The sequence below is a fragment of the Cetorhinus maximus genome, chromosome 16 (genome assembly GCF_964194155.1).
Source record: "Cetorhinus maximus chromosome 16, sCetMax3.hap1.1, whole genome shotgun sequence".
Taxonomy (NCBI): Eukaryota; Metazoa; Chordata; class Chondrichthyes; order Lamniformes; family Cetorhinidae; genus Cetorhinus; species Cetorhinus maximus.
In genome coordinates, this window is record NC_135894.1 from 53,455,176 (window position 1) to 53,473,616 (window position 18,441).

Genomic DNA, 18,441 nt, shown 5'->3' on the forward strand with positions numbered 1-18,441 from the left:
TGACACGACTTCCCCAATCTACTTGTGCAGCTTTTATCTCCCCCTATCTTATTGTGTCTTGACATTTTCTTTCATTGATTTAGGAGCTTCATTCAGCGTGTGTGTACCAGCATAACACTAGGACATGTCTATTACCTACTATTCTAGAATAAAGAATAGAAATACTGGAAGTATGCAGAAAACTAGTCAGCATTTGATTGAGAAAGGCTTGCTAACATTTTAGGTAGGATTTATCCCAATTGGTTTTGACACAAAACGTATTATCTATAATAATTTGAGCCAAGTCACTTTACTTCAATATTTAATAAACAAATAATTTATGTATTTCAAGAAGAAAAGATGCTTCTGTCTACTGTTATGGTAACGTCATAGGAACACACAACAAAGAGTAGACTATTCAGCCCCTCAGCGTGTTCTGCCATTCCGTCATGGTTAATCTGTACCTCAACACCTGCCTTTTGTCCGCATCCATTGATACTTTAACCTATCAAAAATCTATCTATGAAAATTTCAATTGAAACAGAATTCACAACGTTTTGGGGAACAAGGTCCAGATTTCCACTACCCTTTGTGTGGAAACGGTGCCTCAATTTCTGTTGTAATTGCCCTAACTCTAATTTTAAGATGGTGCTCTTTGTTCTGGATAGCTCCACAAGAAAAAGTAGTTTGGCTGTATTTACCCTATAGGATTTGAATTAACTTAAGGGCTTCAGCTAGATCACCTTTCAACCTTTGAAACTCAAGGGGATACAAACCAAGTTTAGTATTACTGAAAAAAAGAGACATTTTTTGTTGAAGCTTTTCATCTTCCATTCATCAGGACAATTTGCAAGATTACCAAATGTAAAGGGAATGACAATTTATACTGTATGAAAGGAGAGTGCTGATTGGTTGGCAAGTGGACTTTGATTGGTAAAGGCATTGCCATGAATAATACACCAGTTGATGGTGACTGACAGTTAACTGCAAAACATTGTTTGAAATTTAAACCAGGCAGCGTGACTCTGGTCAAGGCATTACCCTGAGGAATGAACTAGTGAATGGCTGTCACTTATTTTGTTTAGCTGAAACAAGTGCAAAGTGTGTACATGTTCTTTTCTGTCTGCAAAGAATAGGGCCCTTTGTATTAATATGTGTAGCTTCCAGTACACACAAATGTGCCACACTGCGAGCCCGACTGACAATCTTAAATTGGTTGTCAGCATAATTCGTCTTACATTTAGGATTGTTTAGCAAATGTTACCTTATCGCGGAATCACATTGAAAGTTGGTCACTGTGTTTTGAGTTTTGCAAGCAGGGGCTGGTTGGGTATGGTATATACCTTGCCAGTTGTGAAAAGCAGTAGGGGCATGCTGTTGGATACGATCCATCAGTCTTTGGGATATACAGCCTACATACCTACCATCACATTGGCACTGAAATTTAAGTACCACATTATATATTTGTGCAATAGGCAAAACGTCTTTTTGGCTTGATGACAGCATCCTGTTAGTGGTAAATACCACTTGTGTTGTTACTGCACAGTAGCAGCGTGAAACAGCTAGCTTCACCTGTTGCTCAAATTTTTGAGATACCTTGCCTCGCCTGGGTAATCTGAGGTTGACTGGGCACTTTTCAGGGCTGAAAGTGACATCCTTAGGCCTGTTCATGAGTTTGCTTGATATACAGTATGAAACAATTTGATCAGGGTAGCCATTATCCCACAGAATGCCTTTGATGCACCCTATTTCAGCATCAAGCTTGCATAGTGAGCCAATGACTCAGATCCTATTTACGAGGCTGTCGATAAGGCCAACCTTTATAGCATGTGGAACTGTTGCAACTTGTTTATGCAACTTGTCTTCATGACTTGACCTAGAAGCTATGTGCAAAGTTTTGAATTTAGTTTCTGTGCAGGGTGTTTCATAAATGATCAACTGATGTGTAACATATTTAAAATGCAAAAAGGAAGTTTAGTAATAGTGGAATATATTACTCTTCTTCCTGCCCCGAAGTATGAGTCCAGTTTGGTTATACAGTATTCATCTAAGTTTCTTCTAATGTGCCTCTGGATTATTCTTTCTAGTGTTGACTACTTAGACTTCAGTTAAAGTACCTATTCAAGCTAAATAAAAAGTGTTGAATTTAATTTAAAGTTTTTATTAAAACAAACTGCCCATCAAGGACTAAGAGCATGAGGAGAGCCTGAAGTTGATTATTCAGACAGTGGACTGACCATTTTTGGAAGTTCCATTTACAGGTAATTGAAATGGCATTTTTTTAATGTACTAGCTTTCTTCATTGACCAATATTATATATTAATTGTACACTTGATGTAGTTTGACAAGTAGCAAAAGGTAACAATAAATTTAATTGTAGACCAAGGATACTTAATTTGATAAGCCAAGGTTATTCTGGTTTCTTTTAGGTTACAGTGATTGCAACTTTAAAACAAAAACTCAGGATATAACTACAGTAATTGCAAGTCAAGAGGATAGTCTTGCATTCATAATGATTTAGTCGCCAATTTTCAGTTATACTTATTATCACTTGAGTATAAAAGATGACTCGAGACAAATTAAGTTAGTGTAACAAATGAATGTTTAATGGGAAGATATGCAAATTTAACCCTTGCCTTACTGAATAAATGGAAAATGTATGATTAGCATAATTAATGCTATAACTAGAAGCTCAGGAATAAAACATTAATGAAACTGTTGCTTAACTTTTTAAAAAACCCGTTGGCCATTAGATCACCAGAACAACTAGAAAATATTAATCCTCTTGGACACTGCTATATCCAAATGGGATCCACCTGGCTATCTGCATCACAATTTTGAGAAATGGCCTCAGCTTTTTGAAATAGAACATGAAGTTCTTCACACCTGAAATGTTGGCCTCTTTGAGGTACTGACCAAACTCTTCATTCCTTGCTTTTAATTTCACAAAGCTGGCATTTGTGTTTTTCTTTTTTGCATCTATTTTGAATATAAGCTTACAGAACACCCTGCACCTGAAAACCTTTAAAAGTTGCTTTGTTTTTAACCTTAGTGATGGAACTCAGTTTTCTATGCCATTCTTGCTTGATAAACACCCGTGGCAAATTCAATCACTTTCACATGCACAAGAGGGAGCTTTACCATATTGGGCAGATAATTGGCTGAGATAATTGAATCAGTTTCAAGACTTAAATAATTTGTTTTTTATTTCTAATTATTCAGAATTTATGAGCATCTTATTGTAAAATAACCAAAACATTGGAAGAATTGTCACAAGTATAGCGGAGAAGACAGAAGTTCTTTGAACTTCTTATGTTTCTGAATGTCCTCTCCTGTACTCTGGCAGCAGAAGACTGGGATCCAGGTGTTGCACAATTTGCCTGTGACCTAGGGGTTCTGCTGAGAGAATAACAAGCTCATGTTGCTCTATGGCAGAGGCCCCATTACGGCCACTAATATGTATGTGTTTGGAGGTATGCCCTGGTAACCCTGGACATTTCAGTGCATCACTGCAACTGTAAAAGCTGAAGCAAACACACTCCTGTGGCCACACAGCCAAAACAAGTATTCTTAAAGCTGTCCTGCATGACCCTTTTGAAGTGGTTTAAAGAAACCTTTTTTCTGTTTCTTTTTTTCTTCTTTGTATTGCATTTTGTTTTCTTATTTTCCATTGATTGCATCTTTTAAATTTTTTTGCCTTTTTACAAGTTCAATGTGATTCCCTCCCCTATTGTGAAAGCTAGCTTTCCAGAAATAGGCAACGATGCCCTGCATTATAGCATTGGAATTCCACTGAGAATTCATCTTGCTTCAGTGAGGGGGGTAGGGTGTAGGGAGGGTGACCAGAGGAGGAATCAACAGGCATGCATCTGTTCAGTGAGCCACATGTTTGAACACCATGCTACAATTTCCTTCATTTGTCAGAGGAGCTGTGTCCTCACTGCTTACCTTTTAGCAGGATTGGTACCTGTGGATCTTTGCCACCTTCTGTGACTGGATCTTGAAACCTCCTGTAAGACATTGCACTGCCATATGGTGAAAGCAAAACTGCCTTGGATCTCTAACCCACCATCTCCTTCAGGCTGTTATGCGTAGCAAATGCCAGGTCAGCGAATGTGTAATGCACCGCTTGCATATGAATGAGGCATTGTTTGCCAGACTGACAAGCTCATAACTTTCCCTTAGGATAAGGAGCATCAGCAGGAGAAGGCTCTTCACTTTTTTCCAGAGTGGTAGGATTCCCAAAAGCACATGGCCCAATTCATGCCACTCATCTGGCTGCCCAAGCTCCTTTCTGTAGTGGTACTGTGCCTAGAAACTGGATTGGAGCAGCTTAATTGCTACCCCATCTATCTTTCTCTCATAATGATAGAATACTGCTACAGAAAAAGAGAAGACCAATAATAATGCAAAAGGTAACTTTTATAGCACTAAGCAGAAAAGCAGTTGTGGCAGGGCAGACAAGAATACTTCTTTAACTGGTTGAATTAAATTTACTACTTTTGATTTACTGGGAATTGAAGTATGTTTAACCAGCCAACCACACTGATTTCATTGCAAGCCTCATTTAATGTCAGTTGCTGATTAAAGAAAACAGGTTTTGAATGCTTGATGGTGACAGTACTTTGTTCAATTCCACCCATCAGTTTATGGATGCTTTTCAGCAGCATGTGTCTGGCCAACAATCTGCTTCACAATTCTTAATACTATTCAGCATAGGCTAGTAATGGGTACATAACAAATAGGAGCAGGATAAGTCGTACAACCCCTCGAGCCTGTCTGTGTCATTCAGTAAGACTGTGACTGATCTACCTCAGTTCCAGTATCCCACCCTATCCCCATTTCCCTTGATTCTCTTAATCTTGGTGGTTCTTCAACAAAATCAGGAAAACATCTACCTTAAGTTGTTGTTTTAGCCAGGACTTGTTTTATCTGCCTATATGTATAGTCAAAGAAGTCAATTTGTTCAAGGTTATTGAAAATTAGTGCAATCTGCTCTTTAATAAATTAATATCTAAGGTTGCTAGATGTTAAAATATTTCAGAGCTCTTTTTATTCTTCATGTACAAACCAGTAGGCAATTACTCAAACAATAAGAAGCTACTAGGAGAAGGCTACCTCTGAGTTTGGCATATTACAGTAACTGTACACGCACATGGTTTTCTCATAGTCTCCAGTGCACATGAACCCTAAGTTTGTATTGCATTAGTTTTTATTTCCCCTTCCTTGACAATCTGCTTTGTAGTTATTTTTTCAGGTGAAAAAATTGTATTGGTCCCTTGCTGATTTGCCTGCATCTCCATAGCAGTCTCTTGTTATAAAGGAGCTTCCTTTAGCTTGGGGAGACAAATAGCGTGGGCCTACTAGTTTATAATTATAGTCAATTTTGCACCTTGACGGGTCAATAAGAGATGAATACAAGTGGGTCAAGGAGATATTTGGTTCTTCAGAACTCAAGAAGGAACCAATTTCAAACGATATGTAACAAATGGTATTACCAAACAATGAAGAGTTTTGAGGTTTTGTTATTGTCAAGCTTTAAGCTTTTAACGGAATTTCAAAAGGAAGTTGGATATGTACTTACAAAGGATAAATGTATACAGTTATGTTGAAAGACTGGGAGTGGGAGAATTGGATAGCTCTTTCAGTGAGCCAACTCAGAAGGATGGACTGAATGACCACTTCCTGGGTTTCCATGATTTTAAACTCTCCCGATGAGACAGGTTTCTGTGTGATTTCCAAGCAATTCATCTCATAGCCAAGATCCAATGAGATCAGGTATCAACAGTATTACTGCTAGCATACTAACGTAAAATGCATTTAATTTTTGGACTGAAATACTGAGTAGCTGTTGGTGATTCTACATAATTGCATGCTGATGTCTCATTTTTGTTTGTTTCTCATCTTATGCCAACAACCAGATCATTGTCAGCCTTTTATTCAAACCGATCAAAACTTAATGCCAGTGAGGTATCACTGTATCTTTACAGTTCAGAAGGAGGCCAATCGGCCCATCGAGTCTGCACTGGCTCTCTGAAAGAACATTCCACCTAGCCCCACTCCCCTGCCTTATCCCCATAGCCCTGCACATTCTCTCTTTTCAAGTAACAATTCAATTCCGATTTGAATACCTTGATCGAATCTGCCTCCACCATCTTTTTAGGAAGTTTGTTCCAGACTCCAACCACACTCTAGGTGAAAAATGTTCTCCTCACATTACATTTACTCCTTTTACTAATTATTTTGTATCTGTGCCCTCAGGTTCTTGATGTACTCTTGATTGGGAACAGTTTCTCACTATTTACCCTGTCCATACTCCTCAGGATCTTGAATACCTCTATCAAGTCCCCTCTCAGCTTCCTTTTTTCCAAGGAAAACAGTCCCAGCCTCTCCAGTCTATCCTCATAGCTACAGTTCTTTATTCCTGGAATCATTCTTGTGAATCTCCTCTGTAGTCTCTCCAATGTCTTCACATTCTTCCTCAAGTTTGGTGCCCAGAACTAGCCGCAGTACTCCAGATGAAGCCTAACAAGTGTCTTATACAAGTTCAACATGACCTCCTTACTCTTATACTCAATGCCTCTATTAATAAAGCCTAAGATACTATGTGCGTTATTAACTGCTCTCTTAACATGCCCTGCCATCTTCAATGACCTATGTATGTATACACCGAGGTCCCTCTGTTCCTGCACCTCCTTTAGAGACTCTCCCTTTATTTTATACCGTCTCACCATATTTTTCCTGCCAAAATGAATCACCTCACACTTCTCTGCATTAAACTTCATCTGCCACTTGTCTGCCCAATCCACCAATGCGTCGATGTCCTTTTGAAGTTCAAGGCTATCGCCATCACAGTTGACAACATTTCCAATCTTCGTATCCTCTGTAAGTTTTGAAATCATGCCCTGAACACCACAGTCTAGGTCATTACTATATATCAGGAAGAGCAAGAGTCCCAACACTGACCCCTGGGGAACTCTACTACAACCTTTCTCCAACCTGAAAACAAACAATTTATAACTACTGTTTCCTGTCACTCAGCCAATTTCTTATCCAAGTGTCTACTTTCACTTTTATTCCATGGCCTAGAATTTTGCTCACAAGTCTGTTGTGTGGCACTGTATCAAATGCCTTTTGAAAATCCATATAACACTGTATCAACAATGTTTCCCTTATCAACCTTCTCTGTTACCTCCTCAAAAAATTCCAGCAAGTTAATTTAAACATGATTTTCCCTTAATGAATCTATGCTGGATTTCTTTAATTATCCTGTACTTTTCTAAGTGACTATTGATTTTATCCCATTCTATAGTTTCCAGAAATTTCCTTACCGCTGAGGTCAAACTGACTAGTCTGTAGTTGCCAACTTTATCCTTGCACCCCTTTTTGAACAAGGGTGTAAAATTCACAATTCTCCAGTCCTCTGGCACCTCCCCTGTGTCTAAGGAAGATTGAAAGATTATCACTAGTGCCTCCGCAATTTCCACTTTCACTTCCCTTAGTACCCTTGGAAGCATCTCATCCGGTCCTGGTACCTTATCTATTTTAAGTAAAAATAGCCTTTCCAACACCACCTTCCTCTCAATTGTAAGTTCTTCTAGTGTACCAGTTACCTCCTCTCTCACCTCGGCCTGGGTAGGACCCTCTTCCTTTGTAAAGACAGATGCAAAGCAGTCATTCAATACCTCTGCTATTTCTCCAGTCTCCACATGCACGTCCCCTTTTTTTGTTCCTAATCGGCCCTACTCTTTCTTTTAGCGCCTTTTTATTATTTACATGCTTATAGGAGACCTTGGGATTTTATTTGATGTTCGCTGCCAGCCTCTTTTCATGCTTTCTCCTTGCTTTTCTTATCAATTTCTTCACTTCTCCCCTGGTCCTTCCATATACAGCCTGATTCTCCATTGTATTTTCTACCTGACATCTGTTATACGTGCACTTCCCCCTTTTCATCTTCACTCTATCTCTCTCATCATCCAGGATGCTCTGAATTTATTTGTCCTACCTTTCCCTTCAAGGGAATATACCTTGACATTGCCTGCAATATTTTTTCTTTGAAGGTGGCCCATTGTTCAGCTACTGTCTTTTCTGCAACTCTCCAAGTATTCTGTCTGCCTTGATACTACTTCCTGATGTATTCTCGTTATCAGTTGATACTTCACTACTTCCCACTGCCAGTTTTTCTCCTCCGCACTTTAAATTTCCCCTCAGGTTCCCACGCCCCTGCCAATCTAGTTTAAACCCTCCCCAACAGCACTAGCAAACCTCCCCGCAAGGACATTTGTCCCAGTCCTGTTAAGGTGTAACCTGTCCTTCTTGTACAGAACCAATCTCAGTGTCTCAGAAACCTAAAGCCCTCCCTCCTACTCCATTTCTCCAGCTACGTGTTGAACTGCTCAATCTTCCTATTCTTATGCTCACTAGCCTGTGGCACTGGGAGTAATCCTGAGATTACTGCTGTTGAGGTCCTGCTTTTTAATTCCCTTCCTAATCCCTAAAATCTGCTTTCAGGACCTCATCCTTTTCCCCACCTATGTCATTGGTCCCAATGTGGACCACGACATCTGACTGTTCACCCTCCCCCAAAAGAATGTCCTGCAGCCGCTCTGTGACATCCTTGGCCCTGGCACCAGGGAGGCAACATACCATCTTGGAGTCACGTCTATAGCCACAGAAACGCCTGTCTGCTCCCCTAAGTATGGAATCCTCCACCACTATAACACTTCCACTCTTTACCCTCCCCTCCTGTGCAGCTGAGCCGCCTGTGGTACCACGAACTTGGCTCATGCTACAGTCCTCTGAAGAACCATCTCGCTCACCAATATCCAAAATGAAAAAGTGGTTAGAGAGCAAGATAGCCTAGTGATTCCTGCATGACCTGCCTGCTTCTTTTAGATGCTGTAACGGTCACCCATTCCCCCTCTACCTGAGTACTTCTTAGCTGTGGTGTGACCACCCCTCTAAGCGTGCTATCCATGTAATCCTCAGCCTTGTGGATGCACTACAGTGATTCCAGCCGCCGCTCAAGCTCCGCAACCTGGAACTGAAGTTTCTGCAGCTGGCGACGCTTACTGCAGATGTAAAGTGAAATGTTTAAGGTGGTTGATGGGTGCCAGTCAAGCAGGCTGCTTTGTCCTGGATGGTGTTGAGCTTCTCCAGTGCTGTTAGAGCTGCACTCATCCAGGCAAGTGGAGAGTATTACATCAAAATCCCGACTTATGCCTTGTAGATCGTGAACAGGCTTTTGGGGAGTCAGGAGGTGAGATACTCGCTGCAGAATTCCCAGCCTTTGACCTGCTCTTGTAGCCACAGTATTTATATGGCTGGCCCAGTTTAGTTTCTGGGCAATGGTAACCCCCCCAGGATGTTGATAATAGGAGGATTCAGTGATAGTAATGCCATTGAATGTCATGGGGAGATGGTTAGATTCTCTCTTGTTGGTGTTGGTCATTATCCGGCACTTGTGTGGCACGGATGTTACTTGCTACTTATCAACCCAAGCCTGAACGTTGTTCCGTCTTACTGCATATGGACACACTGCTTCAGTGTCTGAGGAGCCGCGAACGGTGCTGAACATCATGCAATCATCAGCGAACATCCCCACTTCTGACCTTGTGATGAAAGGAAGGTCATAGATGAAGCTGCTGAAGATGGTTGGATCTAGGACACTACCCTGAGGAAATCCTGTAGCGATGTCCTAGGACTGAGATGATTGACCTCCAATAACCACAACCATCTTCCTTTGTGCTATGTTTGACTCCAATCAATGAGGAGGTTTCCCCTGATTCCCATTGACTCCAGTTTTGCTAGGGATTCTTGATGCCAAGCTTGGTCAACTGCTGCCTTGATGTCAAGGGCAGTCATTCTCGCCTCACCCCTTGGGTTCAGCTATTTTGTCCATGTTTGGCCCAAGGCTGTAATGAGATCAAGAGCCATGTGGCTCAGGCAGAACCCAAACTGAGCATCAGTGAGCAGGTTATTGCTGAGTTAGTGCTGCTTGATAGCACTGTCGATGACACCTTCCATCACTTTGCTGATGATCAAGAGTAGACTGATGGAGCGGTAATTGGCTGGGTTGGATTTGTCCAGCTTTTTGTGCGCAGGACATAACTGGGTAATTTTCTACATTGCCGGGTAGATGCCAGTGTTGTAGCTGTAATGGAACAGCTTGGCTAGAGGTTGGGCTGGTCCTGGAGCATGAGTCTTCAGTACTATGGCTGGAATGTTGCCAGGACTGATTGCCTTTGCAGTATCCAGTGCCTTCAGCACTATAACTGAGGCTGTTCCACTGAAATTTCAAATATTTAGCAGGTATTGTATCCATATAGTGCAGCTGAGGTATAATAACGTTCAGAGACTTCCAGATTTTGTGCTTATTTGTTTATTTTGTTCCTGATTCTAATCTGCCTTATAAGATAGGCAGATACATGCCTTATGGTGGGGAATTAGTTTAGTTGCTTCAAGCTATGAATGCTCAATTGTCACAGGTAATGAAAAAAAAATCTTTCTAATTCATATCCATTCCTTATTAAAGACAACCTCCCATTTGAAGATGTGAATATGTTGAAATGTGCAATATTCCTGGGTGTGTCTTTGCAAGAAATAACATGATAAACTTACCTTTCATTGAAATCTTACGTATGCTTGTATTCGGAGTACATTTCAGTAGTTCCCGAATAAATGTTGATTTGTGATCCCAATTACAAGATGTCATTAGGTTTTATTCAAACTTACAATTGATCTCCTCTCCAACAGTGCGTCAGTTTAAAGAAATTGAGTGCCTTTGACCACTGCTCTTTCATCTCTGGGATCTGCGTTTGAATCCAGCCCAAATGATAAGATTAGGCTTTCTCTTTTCTGGCTGCAGGGGTACTAAATGAACTAAATATAATTATTTCTAGCATCCAACATTTAAAAAATACTTTCCACAATATGAACTACATTCCCTGATGAACGATCTAGACTTCTGCTGTCACTAAATGCTCAGAGCTTGAATAAAATGTAGACTGATGAATTGATGAAACTGAACCAAGACAAATGTACTTAATTGATGAAAATTAAAACCTTTTTGTTTAAAATAATGGCATTTGCATGTCTATATACTAGCTATGTTGAAGGATTTTCAAAATCTTTTGCACGTATTATTGCAGGGAATTGAGCCGATGAATTTAAGTAATTGTCCAAGAATTGAATCCTATTATACTTAATCTTTCATTTGCTTGTTCAGAGTATGGCATTGTCCTCCAGTGCACAGCTTCAATAGAGAGAGAACAAGAAAGAAGAAAACAGCTAGTGAGCAAAAGGAGCAATGGGAATAATGTATAGAAACTGAGAGCCTGTAATTGGTAAAAGGAACGATTAAAGCATGCAATTATGAAAGAATGGAACACACAAAGTGTGGAGAAACAAATAAAATCAATTTATCTGGCATTTTCTACAGAAACTCATGGCAAGGTTGCTATAATGAGATTCATTCTCTGTCGTGAGGTACCCTGGTTTTACATGCTGGCCCTGTATTTTGAATTCACTTTGGTACTCATTTCCATGATGAAGTATAACGCGAATAGCCTTTTAAAAGATTGTGATTGGCACCCTGTTTTTGATACATGCAATCATGGTGCATGTTAAATTCAAAGGGCTTGTCCAATCAAGAATTCAATACAAGAAGAGGTGGTAGCTACCATAACCCACTGTAATAAGTGAACATGTTGATTGAAAACAGCTTCTAGATTGAGGAAATGATAGAGGTTGTAATTGGGATGAAAGATGAGCATGATGGTGCTTAGGTAATCGAAATGGATCATATATTTCAGTAATAGTAACTCATTTAACAAGGGCGATCTGGAATTCTTTTCAACATTCTGGGTTATTGATTGGCGATGTGACAGTTTTTAATGCCGCAGTAATATGGTGGCACTGAAGCACAAGCCCTACTGCAAATGATATACTGAATAAGCTGTCTCTTTTTCTCTAAATGGACACATAGCGTCACCTACTTTTGAGTGACTATGAAAATTCTTGGCATTGGGGTCAAATTTCCTCTGCTTCACTGAATTTTGAATGTTATAAGAATTAATTTTTCTGATATATACCTTTCTTTAGGTGTCTTTTTTGTGTTTTTTTATAACATTAAGCATTATTTGCCCCAAATTGTGAAAAAACATTGCTGGAGGAATACATTTTTCCTTTCTGCAGCAGAATTTAAATATTTTTATTTCATATTTACTGACAACAGAAGAGAGCAGCAGATGATTTTGTTTTTAGCTTAACACATTTCTTAACATATCCAGCTGCAGCCTTTGACACGACCGCATCTTCCTCCTCCATCTCTCCTCTATTGTCCAGCTCTGTGGGTTGCTCTCACTGGATTCCATTCTTACCTATCCAATCAGAGTCACAGCATCTCTAGTAATAGCTACTCTTCCCAGCCCTATGCTACATCAACATATGTTGTTGTTGCTGTAATGGTTAAACTTTGCAATTTTTTTTACTACTGCTGCCAGATGTTGTCACTGAGCATGCCCAAAGATCCATCTTTGGGTCCCTCTCTCCCTCATCTTTCCACAGTCCTCTCCTATTGGGCAAGCAAGGTCTCCATTTTAAAATTCTCATCCTTGTTTTCAAGTCACTTCATAACGTTGGCCCTCCCTATTCCTTAGTTTAATCACTCCACCATTGGCATCTGAGCCATCAGCTGCCAAGGCCCTAAGCTTTGGAATTCCTCCCTGTATCTCTCTGCTTCATTTCCTCTCTTTCATTCTTTAAGTTTCTCCTTAAAACCCAGCCCTCTTTGCCCAAGCTTTTGGTCACCTGGCTTAATAGCTCCTTATGTACCTTAGTGTGTAGTTTTGATCCATAATGCTTCTGTGAAGTGGCTCAGGATTTTTGATTACTTTGAAGATGCTACATCAAAATACGTTGTTGTTGCTGTAATGGTTAATCTTTTCAGTTTTTTTTAAATTTCTGCTGCCAGATGCAAAATTAATGTATCTTCCTACTACTGGAAGGAAAGTCTCGACCCGTTTGCTCTTATTCCTGTTGCCGAGGTCAACGGTGGTCTCCAAGAGCACAAACTTTACAGGGCTAATTTTTAACTTTACTGATTTGACCTTGTATTGGACTGTTCATTGGGCATTTATTGGTCACATTTTAATGACTTTAACCCGTTTTCACTTACACTCCATTTACTGTAACATTTACATAATTTTCCCTTACTGCTGGCTGACTGACTATTCAGTGTTTATGGACCAGCAGGACATTGAGAAATCTAACAGGTTCATATGGTTTCTCTTCAAAATGATGTGTCATAAATGCTTTTTGCAGATTCCTTTCCCTCCCCTTCCGAGAGTGATTATTGAAATTCATTCTAATATTGAAGAGTGCATAAATTTTAGTAATTTATGTATTATGGAGGGGGAGGGGGGGGCGGGGTGGGAAGAAGTGAAGGGAGAGAGTTACCCACAGAATTTAAGTGCTATATTGCTGCCAGTGTGCTCCTAGTACTAAGGCACTCAACGGATCCTCAAGGCTATTTAGCTACAGGTGGCAGACTGGTTGACACCAGCCTTTGTCTTGATACAGGAGTGGTGTCTGAGAGTTAAGAGTACTGAGCTTCTGTAAACAGAGGCTATTCATAGAGCTGCAGAAGTTAAATTTTAGTCATGAAATGCCTTTATACACAGTGAATACTCATGCTGCACACATTCACCCAGCATAGTGGCCTAGCAATGAGAATGTATATTTGACTGTTCACACTAAATTTACTTTGCAGCAAGTATGAGGTTGATAACTTCTGTTAGACTAATGTACAGCAGTTATGGTAAACACATGCTTTTCAAACCTCAGAGGATCATTCTGACACATGGCTGATAACTTATCACTCGAAAGGTTTGACAGCCTGTGTTTATTATAAAATGCTTTAGTATACAAGTGATATCTTTTAAGATTATATGGACATTTTCTTTTATATAAGCAACTGCTGCTTAAAAAGCTCAATTTCTTCTAAAGCACAGAACTAATCTTTCTCACACATTTACTGTCATATTTAAGGGAAGTGTTGAATACCTTTCCAGTAGTACTTTCTCTTATTACCCTTCAATTAGAAACCTTGTGTCAAAAAATTGGGGTCAAAGTGACTAACGAATTGTTTGATTTTTAAAGCAAAATCTGGAGTAGCAAGAGCCTATTAGGTTTGAAAAATGGTGTGCAGCTTGTGTTTTCCATTTCTTTGTTTTTTTTTATATAGTGCATCAAAAGAACATTTCTGGAAATATGTATTGTCCGATATAGTATGTTGATTTGCATCTGCCTCCACTTCTGATTTTACTTTTAAATGATGAAATCTCGCCTTGTACCATGTAGGGCTGAGAGTGTGCTTTAGGCTAGATTGTGAGGGTACCAATGAGGATCTCTGGTGTTGTAGTTGATCTGTATTATCAATGATGTCGAAGTGTCTGTGAATAGGAACTTTAACTTTGTTGTTTAATGTCTGTTTTGTAAAATTCACACAAAAATTGTAAACACCTTCAAAAAAAATGTTCCCAAGTGATTTTTACGTTTTGAGTCCCAAGCAGTTTACCTAGTTGAGGAACTGGAAAAAAGATTGCTTTATTTACTTCAATTTCACTGAAGTGCTTTGAACTTTAATATAAGCTGCATCACAGAAAATGGCTCTTTGTATTGTGTTTCACAATTGGCTCAGGGGTTTGTGGACATTCACAAAAGCTTTTGCAATTGTTGGCAGGTTAAAAATGATCCATATAATCCAAATTTGTGTTAGAGGGAGGGGGAAGTGGAATCTTTTGGAACAGATTTCTCAGTTGCTTGTTAGCAGTCCATGGTGGGTATAAGTGGTTTTCTTTAGGTTTGTATACGTCCATGGTGTTCCACCATGACATGGTGAGGTAACTTTTTAAATGCCTGTCTGTTTTATTTATTAAGTTTGAGCTGTTGGCCAGTTTTGCAATTCAATTCCTCTGAGTGAATATCACATATTAACTTGGAAAATGGGCATTAGATTTTGTGAACCTTAGCTTACCAGAGTGGATTATTGCAATGGCGAGTTGTTACTGGGGTCAGTAGTTAGCACACTCTGCTGTAACGGCTGACAGGGCAGGAGAAGGTTCCTCCCATTTGCCAGCTGCAAGGGCCTCGCATGTGAAAAGCTTTTGGCCAACCTGGTTCCAACTGGGCACAGGGTCTCAATTTAGTATTGCTACTGTTTTGAAACTAACTGGCAGCTTCAGTCAAAAAGGTGCCAGAAACAACTTGTCTGAAGTAGAAACGACACTGTTGCATTGAAGTGCTCTTTTGAGATTAAAATTGAGGCATGTTGTTGGAGGAAATGTAGTTAGAATTTCCTCTGGAATTGGTCATGCTGCACCTAACTTAGGAGTGCTTGCTACTGGCAGTACATGCCTAGTACATTCCCCACCACAAGTAAAATAAATAGGTAGTAACAGTAAAAGTGAGGTCAATGTAGCATTTTCAGTGTACAGTTTGGCTAAGCCGCCTAACGTTTGTGCTTTTCTAGAGTAAAATAACACTGTTCTCTAAGCCTATCATGATAACAAAAGGCTTTTTAAAAAATTATTAATTTATGCATGGGATTGAGCGTTGCTGGTCAGGCCAACAGGTATTCCCCTTCCCTAATTACACTTGAGAAAGCGGTGGTGAGCTGCCTTCTTTAACCATGTGATGAAGAAGTGCTGTCAGGGAGAGAGTTTCAGGATTTTGACCCAACAGTGATGAAAGAACAGCAATATATTTCCAAGCCAGGGTGGAGTGCAACTCGGAGGGGAATTTGGAGATGGTGGTGCCCCATGCACCTGCTGGCCTTGTCCTTCTAAGTGGCAGGGGGCATAGATTTGAGAGCTGCCATTTACGAAGCTTTAATGAGCCACTCACTACAGCCTGTCTTGTTGATAGTATACGCTGTTGCCATGTTGCACCAATGGTGCAGAGAGTGAATGTTTTACGGTGATGGGTGGAGTGCCAATCGAGTGAGTTGTTTTGCCCTGGCTTAAGGGGTGTTGAAAGTAGTGGACAAGCTTTGGAGAGCCAGGAGGCAAGTCATTCGCTGCAGAAAGCCCAGCTTCTGATATGCTCTTGTCTCTCACAGTATACTGTCTCTCACAGTATACATTTTTAAATCCTTTTACGGTATGTGGGCAGCGCTGGCAAGGCCAGCATTAATTGACCATCCCTGATTGCCCTTGAGAAGATTGTGGTTGAACCGCTGCAGTCCATGTGGTGTAGGTACACCCACTGTGCTGTTAGGAAGGGAGTTCCAGGATTTTGACTCTGCTTCAGTGAAGGAATGGGGATATAGTTCCAAGTCAGGATGGTGTGTAGCTTGAGGGAAATTTGTGGATGGTGGTGTTCCCATGTATCTGCTGCCCTTGACCTTATAGGTGGAAGAGGTCACTGGTTTGGAAGGTGCTGTTGAAGGAGGCTTGACAAGTTGCTGAAGTTATTTCAGTTAAATGGTAATCCCAAGTTGGTGGGGAATTCGACAATGGTTTTGCGATTAAATTTCAATGGGAGCTAGTTAGATTCCCTCTTGTTGGAGATGGTCATTGCCCGGTACTTGAATGGCACAAATGTTACTTGCTACTTATCAGCCCAAATTGGAATGTTGTCATGGTCTTGCTGCATGCTTGCACAATCTACTTCATTATCTGAGGAATTGTGAATGGCCCTGAACAGCTTGCAGTCATCAGCAAAAATCCCCACTTCTGACCATATGATGGAGTTACAATCCTTGATGGAGTAGATGGTTGGGTCTCTAACACTACCTTGAGGAACTCCTGCAGCGATTTCCTGGTGCTGAAGTGATTGACCTCCAACAGCCAAAATCATCTTCCTTTGTGCTAGGTATGACTTCAAGTGGAAAGTTTTTCCCCGATTCCCATTAACTTCAATTTTCCTAGGGCTTCTTGATGCCAGATGCAGTCAAATGCTGTCTTGATCTCAAGGGCAGTTAATCTCACTTCGCCTCTTGAGTTCAGCTCTTTTGTCCATGTTTGTACTAAGGATGTAATGAGGTCAGGAGTTGAGTGCCCCTGGTGGAACCCAAACTGAACATCGATGATCAGATTATTGGTGAGTAAGAGCTGCATGATAGCACTGTCAACTCCCATCACTTTGCTGCTTATTGAGCATAGACTGACAGGTGCAAGTCTATTCCTTCTTCACATCCAGATCAAATTGTAACCTATTTTTCTCATTAAGGGTCCGAACCGTGCGCATTTCTTTGCGTTATCCATGGTCTTGCGAAATATTACCTACTGTATTAAAGTAGATCATGAACAGCAACAGTCTGAATACACATCTCGCTAGGAATGCCCTAGGACTAAAACTCCACAAGGAACCTTTTCCATTAATAACAACCCCTTGCCTGCACACAGTTATTTCTCAATCAAATCCAGGATCAGTTCTATCCCACAGGACGCTATCTGATGGAAGTAACTTCTTGTATGACATCTTGCTAAATGCTTTCTTAGTAAGGCCAAATATACAGTGTTGATGAGGCTACCTTCATCTACCAACTTAGTTACCTCCTCAAAAAAAATTCAGTCTGGTTAGTGAGACATGCTTTCTTTTCCATAAAGCGTGTTGCAAGTTGAAATTCGTATTTTATCAATTTGTTAGGTCTTTCATTTCTAATACCTAATTTTGATTTTTCTTTTAAATAAATGTCCCTGTCATTGTTCATGTTGAGTGTGTCCCTTTGACCAAAGTGCAGGTTTTTGTGTTTCTCTGATCTTATAGGTGAATGTTATGGCACTCCACATACCACATATAAATTGGTTAATGTTTTCATTAATTTGCTTTAACTCAAAGTGTGGCCACCAGTGGATCTATGCCTTTTCATTTAGGGTTGATCCATGAATAAGGCAGCAGTATTAAAAAGAACCTTTTTAAAACAAGTGGAGCCTGAGTGTCAGCACAAGTAGAATGTATTTCAACTGCTGGATAGTAAGCCTTATCATTTAGACACCCCAAGCCCATCTTCCCAAGTAGTTCACCAAAATAACCAACAGTCTGCCATCTATCTTTGACACCTCACCATGACTACAGGGAAGAAAGAACATTGGACTGATTGCGCTGGCCAAAATCAATCTCTTTGGGGCTGAAGTCTTCAGTGTTAGAAAAGCATAGAATAAATATGTACAGCATCTAAACGTGATGTAAAAAGAAAACACATCCTTGAGGTGATTGGAAAGAGCTGGATTGTCCAGTATCAGGTCTCTGGAGCTGTCCTCTGTCTGCCTCCCCTGCTCATGTTACAGGGACATGTTAAAACATGTTTTCCATGCGCACTTTGTATAGAGAAGCCTAAAATTGGAAAGGGAGAGAAAACAGTTACTAGAAACCAACGTCAGTATAAAACCGTGAGGCCAGAGTTCTAACTTCCTCTGTTTTAGAAAAATACAGTTCAATTTTTGTCTTGGGTTTATA

At 40.2% G+C, this 18,441-nt stretch overlaps 1 protein-coding gene across 1 annotated transcript in view; it reads left to right on the plus strand.

The window, feature by feature from the left end:
• The window catches only part of pola1 (polymerase (DNA directed), alpha 1), a 253,947-nt gene that overhangs the window by 209,841 nt on the left and 25,665 nt on the right, over window positions 1–18,441 (plus strand). The window lies entirely within an intron of this gene.